Genomic DNA, 14,333 nt, shown 5'->3' on the forward strand with positions numbered 1-14,333 from the left:
AACTCGGCCCCACCGCGGAGGCGGGCGCTTACGTAACGCCTCGGAGCTCAGGGCCCGCAGGCAGCTCTGCGCATGCTCCCGCTCCTGGCGTGGAAGGCGGAAGGGGGAGGACCTCAGGACGCCGCGGCTGGGCTTCCTATCCCGGGGGGTCTGGGTCTGGTGGGGCGCGGGCGCGGAGGCGGGCGCCTAGTGGTTGATCATGGCCATTCCTCCCAAACGCCCTAAGCCGCGGTACAAAAGCAGCGTTGTTGAAATTAAGCTGAGGAGAGGGTCCTCCTATTAGGAGACTGCGGCATTAGGCAGGAGCTGCTCGCCTTGTCGTGGAGGCAGTGGTGCGTCTTGGGGATCTCTGAAAGTGAAACCCACGACAGCGAGGTCTTTCCCAGGCCTGTCCAGCTCCGGCTGTCCCTAAGGATTTGTGATCGTATGGTCCTCACTGCCAAAACTGGCTCCGGCCCTTGCTGTAGCTATGCTGGTGCAAAGGGTTAACCAATGTACAGGGGGGGTTAGGGTCAAACCGCTTGCTCAACAATGTTATTGCTTGCTCGTGCTTATCGTACTTTCAGTGTACAGGGGGGTAGGTCAAGCTGCTTGCTTAACAATATCACTGCTCGTTCATGCTTATAGTGCTCACTGTGTACACTAGAACAAGATATAAGGACATAACTATTGTTAAGAAGTAGGGACCGTGACTTGATTCCCGTCCTTTGGATGCCTAGGCCGGCTGAAATTGGCTCTGCGCTTTGGACGATAACCAAACCTCCAGGGAGTATGCTTAATGACTAGAGGTAAAAAGCTCAGGCTCGAGGAAGACTCGTTTACTTCCTCTTGAGACCCTCACCCACGACCACTAGGAGGCACTGTGCAGGCGCAAAGGACTTCTTAGCTCATTATAACATGAAGCGGGGATAGGACATGAATATGTATAGGTGTGTTGTGCAACCTAATGTATATGTATAACTTTAGAAAATAAATGTAAAGGGGAAACAATGCTAAGGTGCACATGCCTTTTGAGGAGCTATCCCCCATGCGCCTCAGCGCTGAATAAAACATACCTCCTTTACAGCTTTTAACGAGTTGTGGAGTCTATCCGCGCATCAATTTGGCGAGCCAGGCAGGAGACCTCTGTTCGGCTGCAGGATTGGCTGAGGGGTAGACATCCTAGGCACCCCAGGCCACTTGCCTGGAGGAGCTCCGCTTCTCATCTGTTCATTGCAGGAACAGACAACAACCTGTGCTGGCTGCGGAAAAACAGTATGCTTGGAATTTAGGTTTGTAGTTGTTCTGGGACTTAGAGGGGGCCTATAAGGCGTACATGTGGACAGGGGCTGCTGGTAAGGCGCGCAGAGACCTCTGGTGCACAGCGTAGTTCCGCTTGGCAGGTAGGGCTTGCAAGCAGGGGCCTCGCCGACCGATAGAGCAGCTGCTAGCAGTCCTGAGGGCAGATCAGGTGAGTCCAGGTTTTCGCCGCTTCCCAAGTTTTGAGAGCCAGGATGGACCTGTTAATGACTGGGTAGGAAGCAGGAGAAGGGTAAGTGGAACCATTGTGTGTCTGTGGGATCCCGTGTGCAAGTGTTTTGTGTGACTGAGACATGGCATAGCTACGAAGCGAGTGTGGAGTCCTGATCCGCAGTTCTGTGTTCTCCACGAGGAGAGTGGCCGGAGACGGACAAAGTGTATTTGTTCTGATTTAAATGTTGGGGGAGAAGTAGATGGAAGTAAACTGTAACTAATTGGAAGATTAAGAAAAGTTCCCTCTTTGCGCCCCAGTGGCTGTGTTAGAAAAATATCAGAGAATTCTAGCTTCACATATGGGTGCATAATAACTTTTACTAGGACAGTGTAAATTCTGTTGGAACTCCTCTAACAGCAGAGGAGTTAATCTGCAGAACCCAGAGATAATATTTTACTGAACCCCCTGAGAATATCATAAAACTTGTGTGTAGGTACTCTCATATTTTTATAAGTACATTTGCAGAACACTGAGAGAGGTTATAGAGATTTATAAAAGATTGTTTGAAATGGAAGCCGATCAAAGCAAGGAAATTCTGAAGAAAAGACCATTGGGTTGCATTTTGGCACATTGTAAAGAACTGGGAGGGTCTCCTGGGGGCTTGGTAAACAAGAAAACATTGGTAAGATATTGTAAACAATGGTGGCCTTTATATACTTTGGAAGATCAAAAAAATGGCCTAACTGGCATGGCCTAACTCTGACAATTAATGTTGTTTTAAGATCGCAAGGAAAATGGGATAAAATAATGTATGCAGATATGTTTTTCACTTTAAGAAACCAGCCAGAGTGACAGACTGAATGTAAAATTAATATAGCTCCACCAGATCCCTTGATTTTTGCTTTGGAGAAGGAGAGGAAAAAAAATGAAAGTTAAGATGGAGAGATGTTGTTCAGCCTGTGATATTGGGGGAATGATGTTTCAAGTTAAAAAAACAGTAATCAGGAAGATAGATAGGAAAATTATATATCACAAATACCTCCGAGAGGAGCACCCTCTGTATCTGTCCTATCAGATATTGATAAGGAGGAGGAGATTGCTGTCACTGGCAGCAAGTGGCAGATTCACATTCAGAGTTAAAAAAGGGTTAAAACAGAAGTGCTGATGCAGAGGCAGGCATCTGTAACCCCTGCAGAGCAGGGAAACAGGTGAAAAAAAAAAAAAAAAAAAAGGCTGGATCGTGCTATAGCCACAGCTGTGATGGTTGCTTTAAAACTGGAGGAGGAGAAATATCCGGCAGAGCTGGGGGAGTGAGCTTTTCTGTGAAACCGGATTGGTGTGCATGCTATGGGGAGTTTGGACGCTGGAAGTGAGACTGCCCTGGGCGGGGGGGAGTGCCATGAGGTGGCTCCAGTGACTAAACTGGAACTAGACTGACAAGGACCTGGGGAATCTTCCCTAGCAGATCCACTGATTGTAATGAAGTTAGGGAACAAAAAAAGGAAGTAGAATTTTTAGCTGATATGGGCACAATGTATTCAGTTTTAAACAAAGCTTTAATGCCTTTGGGGGATGATTATATTATGGTAAAAGGGGCGACTGGCCAAAGTGAAAAGGCCTATTTTTATAAACCATTGAAATATCAATTGAAAAAACAATGGGACATTCATAAGTTCTTATATATGCCTAACTCCCCAAAAGCTCTCCCAGGGAGACATTTATTGGAACACTTGGGAGTGACCATTACTTTCAAAGGAGGCGAGATCACTTTAAAAGTAAATGACCAACAATATATAGAAATGTTAAGCTTAGTTTTGATTACTAACCACATTGAGGAAGAAGTCAGGGAAGATATACTGGATCAGGTATTCCCAGGGGTATGGGCTACGAACATACCTGGAAGGGCCAAAAATGCACCCCCGATACAGATTAAGCTCAAGGAGGGAAAACAACCAGTCAGGATTAAACAATACCCCCTGAAGACGGAAGATAGGGAAGGAATTTGCCCAATAATTGAAAATTTCCTACAATTAGGACTGCTAAAAGAGTGCCAGTCTGATTTTAACACCCCTGTTTTACCTGTTTGTAAACCTGATGGGCCATACCAAGTGGTACAGGACTTACGAGCTGTTAACAAAATAACTGAGGACCTTTACCCTGTGATAGCAAATCCATATATGCTTGACACCAGAGCTAACTCGGTTTGCTGTTTTAGATCTGAAAGATACCTTCTTTTGCCTCCCTCTCCACGAAGCCAACCAGAAAGAGAAAGCCCTAAGAGTGGGTGCAAAACCCAGCTAACGTGTACAGTGCTGCCTCAGGGACTTAAGAACAGTCCCACCCTGTTTGGAGAACAACTTTCAAAAGACTTAGAGTCCTAGGAAGCTCCACCGGAAGAAGGTAAGCTATTGCAGTACGTAGATGACATCTTAATAGCCATCCAGAAGGAAGAGGCCTGTGTTGTCTGGATGATAAGCCTCTTAAATTTTCTGGGACTCCAGGGATATAGGGTATCCAAGAAAAAAGCCCAGATAATAAAGCAAAAATAATTTACCTAAAATACGAAATTAGTGCTGGACAGCAAACACTGGGACAAGACCGAAAAGAGGCAATATGTCTAGTGCCAAAACCCCAGATGGTGAAAGAATTATGGATAGTGTAGATTGTGAATCTACAATTATAAACTAATTGTTAAGCCTCTATATGCACTAATCATAAAAAACAGTAAGAATCTTCAGTGGACAAAAAAAAACACTCAAGCCTTCCACCAGCTGAAGAATGCTCTCATGTCAGCTCCAGCTCTAGGACTTCCAGATGTGAGTAGACCATTCTTTCTATTCTCCCATGAGAAACAGGGGATTGGTTTGAGGATACTGACACAGAACTTGGGTCCATACTGACGAGCAGTTGCTTATCTGTCCAAGCAGTTAGACGTAAGAGCCAAAGGGTAGCCCAGATGCCTCAGAGCTGTTGCAGCAGTCATGCTAAATATCCAAGAAGCACGTAAATTAACCTTGGGCCAAAAAAAAAAAAATAACTGTGCTAGTGTCCCATACAGTGTTCAAAGTGCTGGAAATGAAAGGCGGACACTGGCTTTCCCCTCAGAGGTTCCTGAAATAATAGTGACTAACATTGTCAACCCAGATTCTTTCCTCAGTGGAAACGAAGGAGAACTGGTACACCACGATTGCCTAAAAACCATTGAGGCCACATACTCTAGCCGTCCAGACCTGAAGGATACCCCTTTGGACGATGCAAAAAAAACCTGGTTTACTGATGGGAGCAGTTACGTCATCAGTGGAAGATGACATGCTGGATATGCAGTTACCACGTGCAGAGGGGTAATAGAATCTGGACCTTTGCCAATAAACACCTCTGCACAAAAAGCAGAACTGATTGCTCTGACTAGAGCCTTAAAAATATCAAAAGAAAATAATATAAACATCTATACAGACTAAGATACATTTGGGGTTGTGCATGCACATGGAGTCATTTAGGAAGAAAGAGGACTATTGAACTCACAAGGGAAAAACATCAAACATGCACAAAAAATAATACGACTGTTGGAAGTGGTCCAACTACCTGAGAAGGCAGCAATTACACACATAAAGACACACCAGAAGGTGAGCTCAGAATTGGAGGAGGAAAATGAGCTGGCGGACAGAGAGGCAAAAGAAGCAGCAAAAGGTAAGATAACAACTGAAGGGACCCTAATTCCTGACAGGAAAATTTCCCTGGAAGGTAAACCAAATTATGATAAGGAAGATCAGAAATTAATCACAGACCAAGGCAGAATCTTCAATGGGGAAGGGTGGGCTAGCACAGCACAGGAAAAAATAATAGTGCCCTCTTCGCTGTTATGGTCCCTACTAAGGAGTGAACATCAAAAAACACACTGGAGAGTGAATGCCTTGCATAGGCATTTAATAGGCAAAATTATGGCTAGAAACCTGTATAACTCAATAATACAATCTCTGCCTTCAAACGAATTCCAAAAACAACCCTAGGCCAAAGATAGGCCAAATTGGGAGGGGTAACAGGCCAGGACAACAATGACAAATTGACTTCATGAAACTGCCAAGAAAAGGGGGGTATAGATATTTGTTGATATTAATGGATACCTTTTCAGGTTGGCCAAAACCCTTTCCAACTAGAACTGTAAAAGCTCAAAAAAAGAAAGAAACAAAAAAAACCCCCACAATCGATACTAAAGACATATGCCTCAATACAGAGCAAGGCATCTGTCATTTTGAAGTCCATCCAGACAATACTTAAAAAACTATACTCGTATATATTGACCGGGGCTATATTTGTTTCAGATGAAATTATCACCGTTGGAAATTATTCCAACCTTTATATTTATAACTTTATCAAAATTATCGGGTGTGACTTTATATACGTAGCACCAGTTGTATCCCATCACTAAATACACAACATATCATAAATTGACATCCACACCCATTGAAAAGATACGGAAGAAATAAACAGGGTCTTACAAAAAGTAAGACAAGATACAAGTCATCACTGGTGGGATGTACTTTTTGGGTGGTCACCTACTGGACCTGGTGTTCTAAATATGCTTTTTCACCCTGTAGTTGTTCTTTTAATATTAGTAGGAATAAATTTTATATTCTCTATTGTGCTCTTAGTTCGGAATTGAAGAATGTTGAAATGAGTAGCAGCTCTAACTTCTTTGTCAAAGACACATGATAAAGTGCTAAGAAATACCTTTCATAGAAGCTCGCTAGGAAAAAAACCTATGTATTAGTAAAAGAATTTACTAACTTTATAGAAAAGAGGGGACTGATGCAAAGGATTAACCAATGTACAGGGGGTTAGGGTCAAACCGCTTGCTTAACAATGTTACTGCTTGCTCATGCTTATTGTACTTGCAGTGTACAAGGGGGTAGGTCAAGCTGCTTGCTTAACAATATCACTGCTCGTTCATGCTTATAGTGCTCACTGTGTACACTAGAACAAGATATAAGGACATAACTATTGTTAAGAAGTAAGGACCGTGACTTGATTCCTGTCCTTTGGATGCCTAGGCCGGCTGAAATTGGCTCTGCGCTTTGGACGATAACCAAACCTCCAGGGAGTATGCTTAATGACTAGAGGTAAAAAGCTCAGGCTCGAGGAAGACTCGTTTACTTCCTCTTGAGACCCTCACCCACGACCACTAGGAGGCACTGTGCAGGTGCAAAGGACTTCTTAGCTCATTATAACATGAAGCGGGGATAGGACATGAATATGTATAGGTGTGTTGTGCAACCTAATGTTTATGTATAACTTTAGAAAATAGATGTAAAGGGGAAACAATGCTAAGGTGCGCATGCCTTTTGAGGAGCTATCCCCCATGCGCCTCAGCGCCGAATAAAGCATACCTCCTTTACAGCTTTTAACGAGTTGTGGAGTCTATCCGCGCATGAATGCGAGCAGCTCTCCCAGGTGTATGGGCACAGGGGTTTCTTGTGCAAAAGCTACTAGTGAAGGAAAAGCGAATCCTTTTTGTTTTCACATTACTTCTAGTAATCTTCATTACAGTAAAGCCAGGGCAATAATGAGTGGTGTGATTGATGTGACAGTTCCCTTTAAATAACAAAACCTCATCCTAGTAGATTTGGCAGTCATGATGCGTCCCCACATCTTAGAATCATAGAATCATAGAATTGTTTGGGTTGGAAAGGACCTTAAGATCATCCAATTCCAGCCCCTCTGACATGGGCAGGGACAGATCACACTAAACCATGTCACACAAGACTCTGTCCAACCTGGCCTTGAACACTGCCACAGGTGGAGCATTCACAACTTCCTTGGGCAACCCATTCCAGTGCCTCACCACCCTAACAGTAAAGAACTGCCTCCTTATATCTAATCTAAACTTCCCCTGTTTAAGTTTTAACCCGTTACCCCTTGTCCTATCACTACAGTCCCTAATGAAGAGTCCCTGCCCAGCATCCCTATAGGCCTCCTTTAGATACTGGAAGTCTGCCATGAGGTCTCCATGCAGCCTTCTCTTCTCCAGGATGAACAGCCCCAACTTTCTCAGCCTATCTTCATATGGGAGTTGCTCCAGTCTCCTGATCATCCTCGTGGCCCTCCTTGGGACTTGTTCCAACAGTTCCATGTCCTTTTTATGTTGAGGACACCAGAACTGCACACAGAGTAGAGGGGCAGGATCACTTGCTTCGACCTGCTGGTCATGCTCCTTCTGATGTAGCCCAGGATGCAGTTGGCTTTCTGGGCTGTGAGCACACACAGAAGCTGGCTCATGTTCATTTTCTCATTGACCAACACCCCTAAGTCCTTCTCTGTAGGGCTGCTCTGAATCTCTTCTCTGCCCAACCTATAGCTGTGAATCACCTGTAGCTTCATGCACTGTGTATCTGCAGCTTATATGCCCAATTGTGTACCAGCATTGTGGGTAAAAAAAATGAAGTAATTCTGCTGCCAGCAGCTGTATATTGTATGGTTACAGATGTTCTGCTTTACAATTTCACCTTGGCTACTCCTGGGCATGAGGCGCAGCCAGAGTGGTCTGGGCAGCCATGGTAGTGATTACCCAGAACAGAACGTATGCAAGGGAAAAGAGAAGATTTGGAATGGTCTCTATGGCAACAGAGGAACAGTCTTTGAAAAAAAGAGGTACGGGAAAGAATTTAGGCTGAAAATACTTCATTGTGTCAGTGAGGCAACTCTAATCTTTGTCTGGACAATTTTAAATAAGCTGTTTCCTCTCATCTGGCATTCATTGAAGCATGAAATCCAGATCATAGCCTTATCAGCAAGAAGTGCCTACACATATAATTACTGAAGTTGTCTTTTCTAGATGAAAATACAATGCCTTTTTTATATATTTTTTTATCCCACTGTGATTATATTTGGTACTTCTAAGTCATGATAACTTGGAAATGGTAAGGATGGAAAAGCAGCTAGAACTGATTAGCTTGCTTTCTGAAACTGTAAAAAAAGCTTCATTCTCTTTGGTGGTCTAGATTTGATCCACTCTCCCTAATTGGGCCACTTTAAATATACCTGATATTTGAGCATTTTGTGAACTATGTATGAGTCTCAGGTTCAGTTCAGCAGTGGAACTTCCTGTCTGCTACATGAACTTAACTTCATAAGACAACTTTTTGTGTCATTAACCAAAGTTAAGAATTCCAGAAAGGTATAATGAAATGCAAGCTCCTCTCTCTTGGTCCCTGTTTTTCTCTCCCTTTCCCTCAGATATCCAAGGACTGAAAATTCTGTTTGCTCTATTCTACTGAATTGCATTCACTCACCATCTTAAGGTCCAACAGATCAAACTCAGAAATAATGAGTTTGATCGAGTCATTCGCTTGACTATAGTGTTTCCCATGGCAAAGACTGTTTTTCACTAGCCTCATCAGTGCTCCTCAGATGTAGCCCATAGCAGCTGCTGATCTAATGCACAGAAAGGCCAGTTTAAAGATGCTAATCATTTGGTGGATGCTGGATTTGTTTTCATATAAGACTATTTATTTTAATTTATAAAACTATACAACCTATGATGTGTTGGTCTTTAAGAAATATAGTATGCCAGTGGCAGATGCCTCATTACTGATACTGATTGAAAGCAACCTTCTTCATTTTCATTATAGCCAGATCCTCCAGCCACACTTGAACCCTAGTATCTTTCAAGTACCTCAGATCTAGTTTCACAGTTATCCAAAATAGATCCAGCAGCTCAGTGAAATGATCCAATTCATTGCACTACTACTACAAAAGACAGGAGGTAAAAGTGGGAGCTTGTGTTTGGATGGGTAGGGACTACATTGTTTGGTGGCAGGGCAGTATTGAACTGCCAAGGCAGCTTGAACTGACCTAAATGGAAAGTCTGGTCTGCTTCTTTCCCAGTCTTATGTCAGCATTTGTAGGTGTACAACTATGGCATGAGGGTTCAAGAGCTCCTTTGGTGGTAAGGGGTAGCGACGGTAATAGGACAAAGGAATTGATTAGGGGGAGGACATCTGTCTTTATAAGTTACTCTGCCTGCTGCCCTGGAGACCTGGCCATGCCTTCATCGATCTAGACCTTCATCCAGTTGACATTAATGCTTTCTGGGTGATGAGTTCGACTTTTTCTCATGACACTGGAAGTGGATAAGTGGCTTCCTTAAAATAAACTGCATAGAATTTAGGAAGTAAACTGACTCTAGAAATTACAGGATCACTGTCCAACAGCTTTGTCAAAAATTCAGGCTTCGTTTTAAAAGGGGAAAGTGTTGAAAGAAATGAATGCAGTACAAATAGGTATATATGGATTTTCTTCAACATTTAACGCAAACATTTGTCTAATAACTTTCAGCATTGGAAGACTTCTCTCAGAATTATATAAGCAACACAGATCAGACTGACACTGGTAGGTTTCACTGTGCAAGCTGCGTAAACAAGAGAAGGTTCAAAGCAAGATGGCAAGAATGTTGAAAGGTATGAATTGGGTTTTTTTTGTTTGTTGTTTTTTTTTTTTTTGTATGAAGAGATAGTAGCTAGGACAGCATTTGGCTCAGCTCAGGAAAGAGTGCCTGAGGGTTGTGATCACTGTACAGAATGTCATGGCTAAGATGGATACTGTGAATACGGGTTACTCATTCCTTCTCAGGAACCACAGTCCTGAAACTGAACTATCAGTCTTCAGATTTAAAACCAAAAGAAGTTTGTCTGTTTGTTTGTTTTCACACAATGCATTTTTAAATTCCAAATCTTGTTACTACCAAATGTTACGGCTATCAAATTATAAATAGATTAAAAAAATAACTAGGCAAATTCATAAAGAAATGGAGTGTTAAATATGACCAGGCAAATGCAAACCTGAACTCAGAAAATCCATGAACTACAGATTGCTACAATTTGAAAGGGGAATACTAGAGGGGAAGTCTCTCTTTAAGTGGCCTGTTTCCTACACTCTTTCGTAAGGGTATATTAATTGTCCTACTCACAGATGGGCTACTCCCCCAGTCTATGTCAGGACAGCTTCTTCTGCAGCATGGACAGTGAAGGATTGATGTAACTGATGGTGACCAAAAGGTTTATGATGGGGAAGGAAAAAAGGGAAAGGGGCAGAGAGCTTTGCTAAAACTAGTGTCTTCAGTGGGCTCTCTTCCTTCAGAAAGGATGTTAGATGCAGTTGTGCTCCTTTTAAAGTAAAGTAGCTGAAACAGCATCTGAGGCAAAGCAGGTTAGGCTTTGCCATGCTTAGGCAGGAGGTTAAGTGTGAAGGCAGAGATCCAGGCATGGATTGGTAGCTGTGTGCAGGAGAAAAAGTGTACATACAAGTTTCAGCAGAGTCCCAGATTTGTCACTGAGCTGACTGAGAGGGCAGTGGAGAGCCAGGGAACAGCCCGGAAAGCCCTGGTCATGTGACCCTTTTAAAAGCTAGGCAAGAGCACTGTTGAGTGAAATGTTCTAAAATGAACAGAAATAAGAAATCTTGAAATATGGAGTGATATGTTCCTTTACTACATAATTAATGTTACAGAAACGAAACAGAACTCTGTGTGCCATCTTTGTAGGTATGCATCAAAGAACTATCTGACTCATTTACCAGTTTCTTCTGGTAATGGAAATGTGCTGCAGATCTGAAGCATTACCATAATCAGTCAGAGTGTTGACAGTGTAATTGTGTTTCTTGATTGTGCCAATAGTGTTAGAGCTCTTCCCAGTGAATAATAAGGCCCCAGCCTTTGATATGGGTATCAGACAGTCTACAGACAAAAGTTAAGGGAGGAAGAGATATGATACAAAGTTGCTTGTTTACAGAAGAAGAAAACTGGGAAAGGGATTCTCAACTTTTCTGTTATTCTATCATCCTGATTTTTTTTTTTTTTTTCTGGTATGAAAGTGTCTTCAGATACAGTCTGTACATCAGAAGGTTGTGACTGTATTCTGAAAGGAGATTTTCTTGAAAAACTAAGAGATGGATAAGCCTATAAAGGTTACGTAGGACTAGGAAAATTGAGATAATGCTGTGAAGGAGATAGGCTAGTTTCGTGGGCAGTCTAATTCTGATTTTTAATAGCCCTTTGTTTTCAGTTGGCTGAATGCTTTTTAATAACACAAGAAAGAGATATATAGCTATGTAAGATAAAAAAGAAGGAAAAATAAGATTTTCGTTGTTGTTATTTTTTAAAATTTTATTTCTGTGAGAGTGTCTTCTTCCACCTGGCCAGGCCGTAGGATCTTGTACATTTTTTGTTTGCAGTGTGGAATTTACTATTTATTTAAATGTCTTACCGTGGCCTCAGCTGTTTGATTCAGGATCGAATAAGTGGCTGGTGATTTGTCAGGCTGTCACTCTATAGAGAAATCAAATTCTTTTGCCCGTTGGCCATCATTTTAATAGTGAATCATGGTGTTCATACAGCCCTGCTTTCTGGTGAGACCCTGGCTTGTGCCTGAAATGTAAATCATCATCCTCTCTACCTCTAACACATGTGTAACAGCAGGGGTTTTATCTTCCAGAAGGTGAGACTGTATTTGTGATAAAAGTGCTGGCTCAACTTCATAAATATTAACAACACTGGAAATTGTTACCAGAACAGTTATGGACTAAGTTGCTCCAGCATCTTTGAGCTATTTCTCAAGCGACATGCGCAGGTCTTTCATTTCTCTCTGTCTCCAAGAGCTCCCTGTAGTCCAGGTTCCCTTTTACCCCCTCTTAACTTGGGTCTAAAACTGTGGATTATCAGCACTTTTGCAGTATTTCTGACTTGGTTGAATCCCTGTGGCTCTTCTATTTGGGAGTTTGTAATTGCAATTCACATTATGGACTTCAGCCTTTTTTAATGCAGACACCACTGAACCATGGCAGTGTAAAGAAATAATCCCATGACTGGTAAAATGGTGGCATTTACTGTCCCATGGCTGCATCCCACAGCCCTAACATTCCCACCAAAATAACCCAAATTTTCCTCCTTTTGTTCACTGTAACTCACATCATAGGATGGCACCCTCAACTTGGACTGAATCCTATGAAACCCACCCCATTGTATAAACTGGGCAGGGAGCAGCAGCAAAACATAATTATTCAGTATCTGCTGCATGCTTTCCCCTTTCAGATTTTGTACAGTTTTCAGTGTAAGAAAATTTTCTGTAAGAACTGATTTTCTGTAAGAACTAATTTTTGTCTCCTGAATTGGATTGCAATTTACCAACAGGTTCAAAAGTTATTGAAGGTATAGTGGAAAACTGGAAAGCAGACTAAGCCAGCAAAACCAAATAATAAAAGAATAAGAATCTTAAAATAGCAAAGGTACATGTGTCTGCAGTTACTGATGCTGAATAACTATGTTGGTATAGGAACATACTTTCTTAAGATAACGGAGAATTAATATAGCTCTTAGCTGTCCTTGATGTTCTTGAACAGCCTTGCTGCAGGAGTAGTGAGAGCAAACCATCTACACCACTTTTCGGTGGAGTTTATTTCATTTATGAATGGGATTATACAGTGTCTGCCTGCAGAAAAAAAAAAAAATCAAAACCAAACCAAACCAAAACACATTAAGTATCTGGAAATATGATGACTTTTCTAGTCCCATGTTCTTACCTGCAAACTGTAACCTCCAAGAGCAAAATAAAGCATCCCAGGTCTTTCAGACCCTTCCAAAGATTATATCTGCTTGTCAGTCTTCTTCCCATATGCTTTTATTTCCTGATGATGGCATCTCTTTCCTGGTTGAGGGAATCCTTTTAACATTAGTCAAGGTCTTTATAGTTTGAACTTTACTGCACAGATGGGCAGTAAAAAGAGGATCTCAGGAAAAAAAAATGTTTTCTGCTTTAATCCCAAAATGTTGGCAGGTGGGTGGCTCTGAAGTCATCCTCACCACTTGTTTTCAGGAGACTTGCTGTTAAACTAACTCAACAGAATTACACAGGAAACCTCTCAATACAGTTGGTCAAATATCCAAAAATGAGGACAACAGCAGAGAGATTCAGGCTGGCTTGTAGGTCAGCCAGCTGATTATAGGATTTTCCCATTACAGAGGTAGATAAAACCTTTTGCAATTGCAGGACTGATGCGGTAATTGTGCTGTAAGATCTGATGAACTCCCAGGGGTATTTTACAGCTCCAGCTTTGTGTATACATGTCATGTTCTTTGACATGTGTGGAAAGGTGAACCCAGGGAAAATCCTATGGATTCCAGAGAAATCTGGAATTAGAGCTGAATCTGTTCTGCAGAAATAGAGCAGAGTTTTCAGACAGCTGCACTCTTCTCTTCATTTTTAGATGTATAGTAAATTTTCCAGGAGTATCTTGCATAGAGCTTCAGGTAGGCTTCAAAGGAGGATGCAAAAAGAGGGAAAGGAGACATACAAGTCTCTGTCATGCTCTGCCCTTTCTCACTTTCTTGCCTGCCTCACTTTTCCTCTTCTCAGATCTCAGCTGGGTCTGTAGCTGGGAGGGTTGATGGAGCTCTCCTGTAGCTCAGCAGCCAGTTGCCCTGTGGCAGTCACGCATCTGTGCAAGACTCAGCTGTGTCCCTGGCACACAGGGCCAGCTGCTCCCAGCAGACGTGCTTATGTCCACCAGTGCCTCCCCACGGGCACAGCTGAGCAATGTGGCCACGATAGCAGCTAAGTCCTGACCACCCAGGGCTAATTAATTCACCCTTCTTGTACATGTGCAGCTGTACAGGGTCCTGTGGGCTCGGTAACACCAGGATTCTGGGGATACTGTCCATTCAGGGGGGCAACATAATCTCTGGCCACAACGCCCCTGAAAAGCCCACAGACTCCTTTGTGCGCAGCAGCCCCATTTGTCAGGCAAGGGCTTTCAGAGAGGGTGGGAGGAGGGTCTCTGGGGACATTGCAGGGTTCCACTTGGGGACAACTTGCAGGGTATCTGGGCCCCAGGA

The sequence above is a fragment of the Pezoporus flaviventris genome, unplaced genomic scaffold (assembly GCF_033815535.1).
Source record: "Pezoporus flaviventris isolate CSIRO_AGI_PZ_B2104156 unplaced genomic scaffold, CSIRO_AGI_Pfla_v1 ptg000013l, whole genome shotgun sequence".
NCBI classification, from domain to species: domain Eukaryota; kingdom Metazoa; phylum Chordata; class Aves; order Psittaciformes; family Psittacidae; genus Pezoporus; species Pezoporus flaviventris.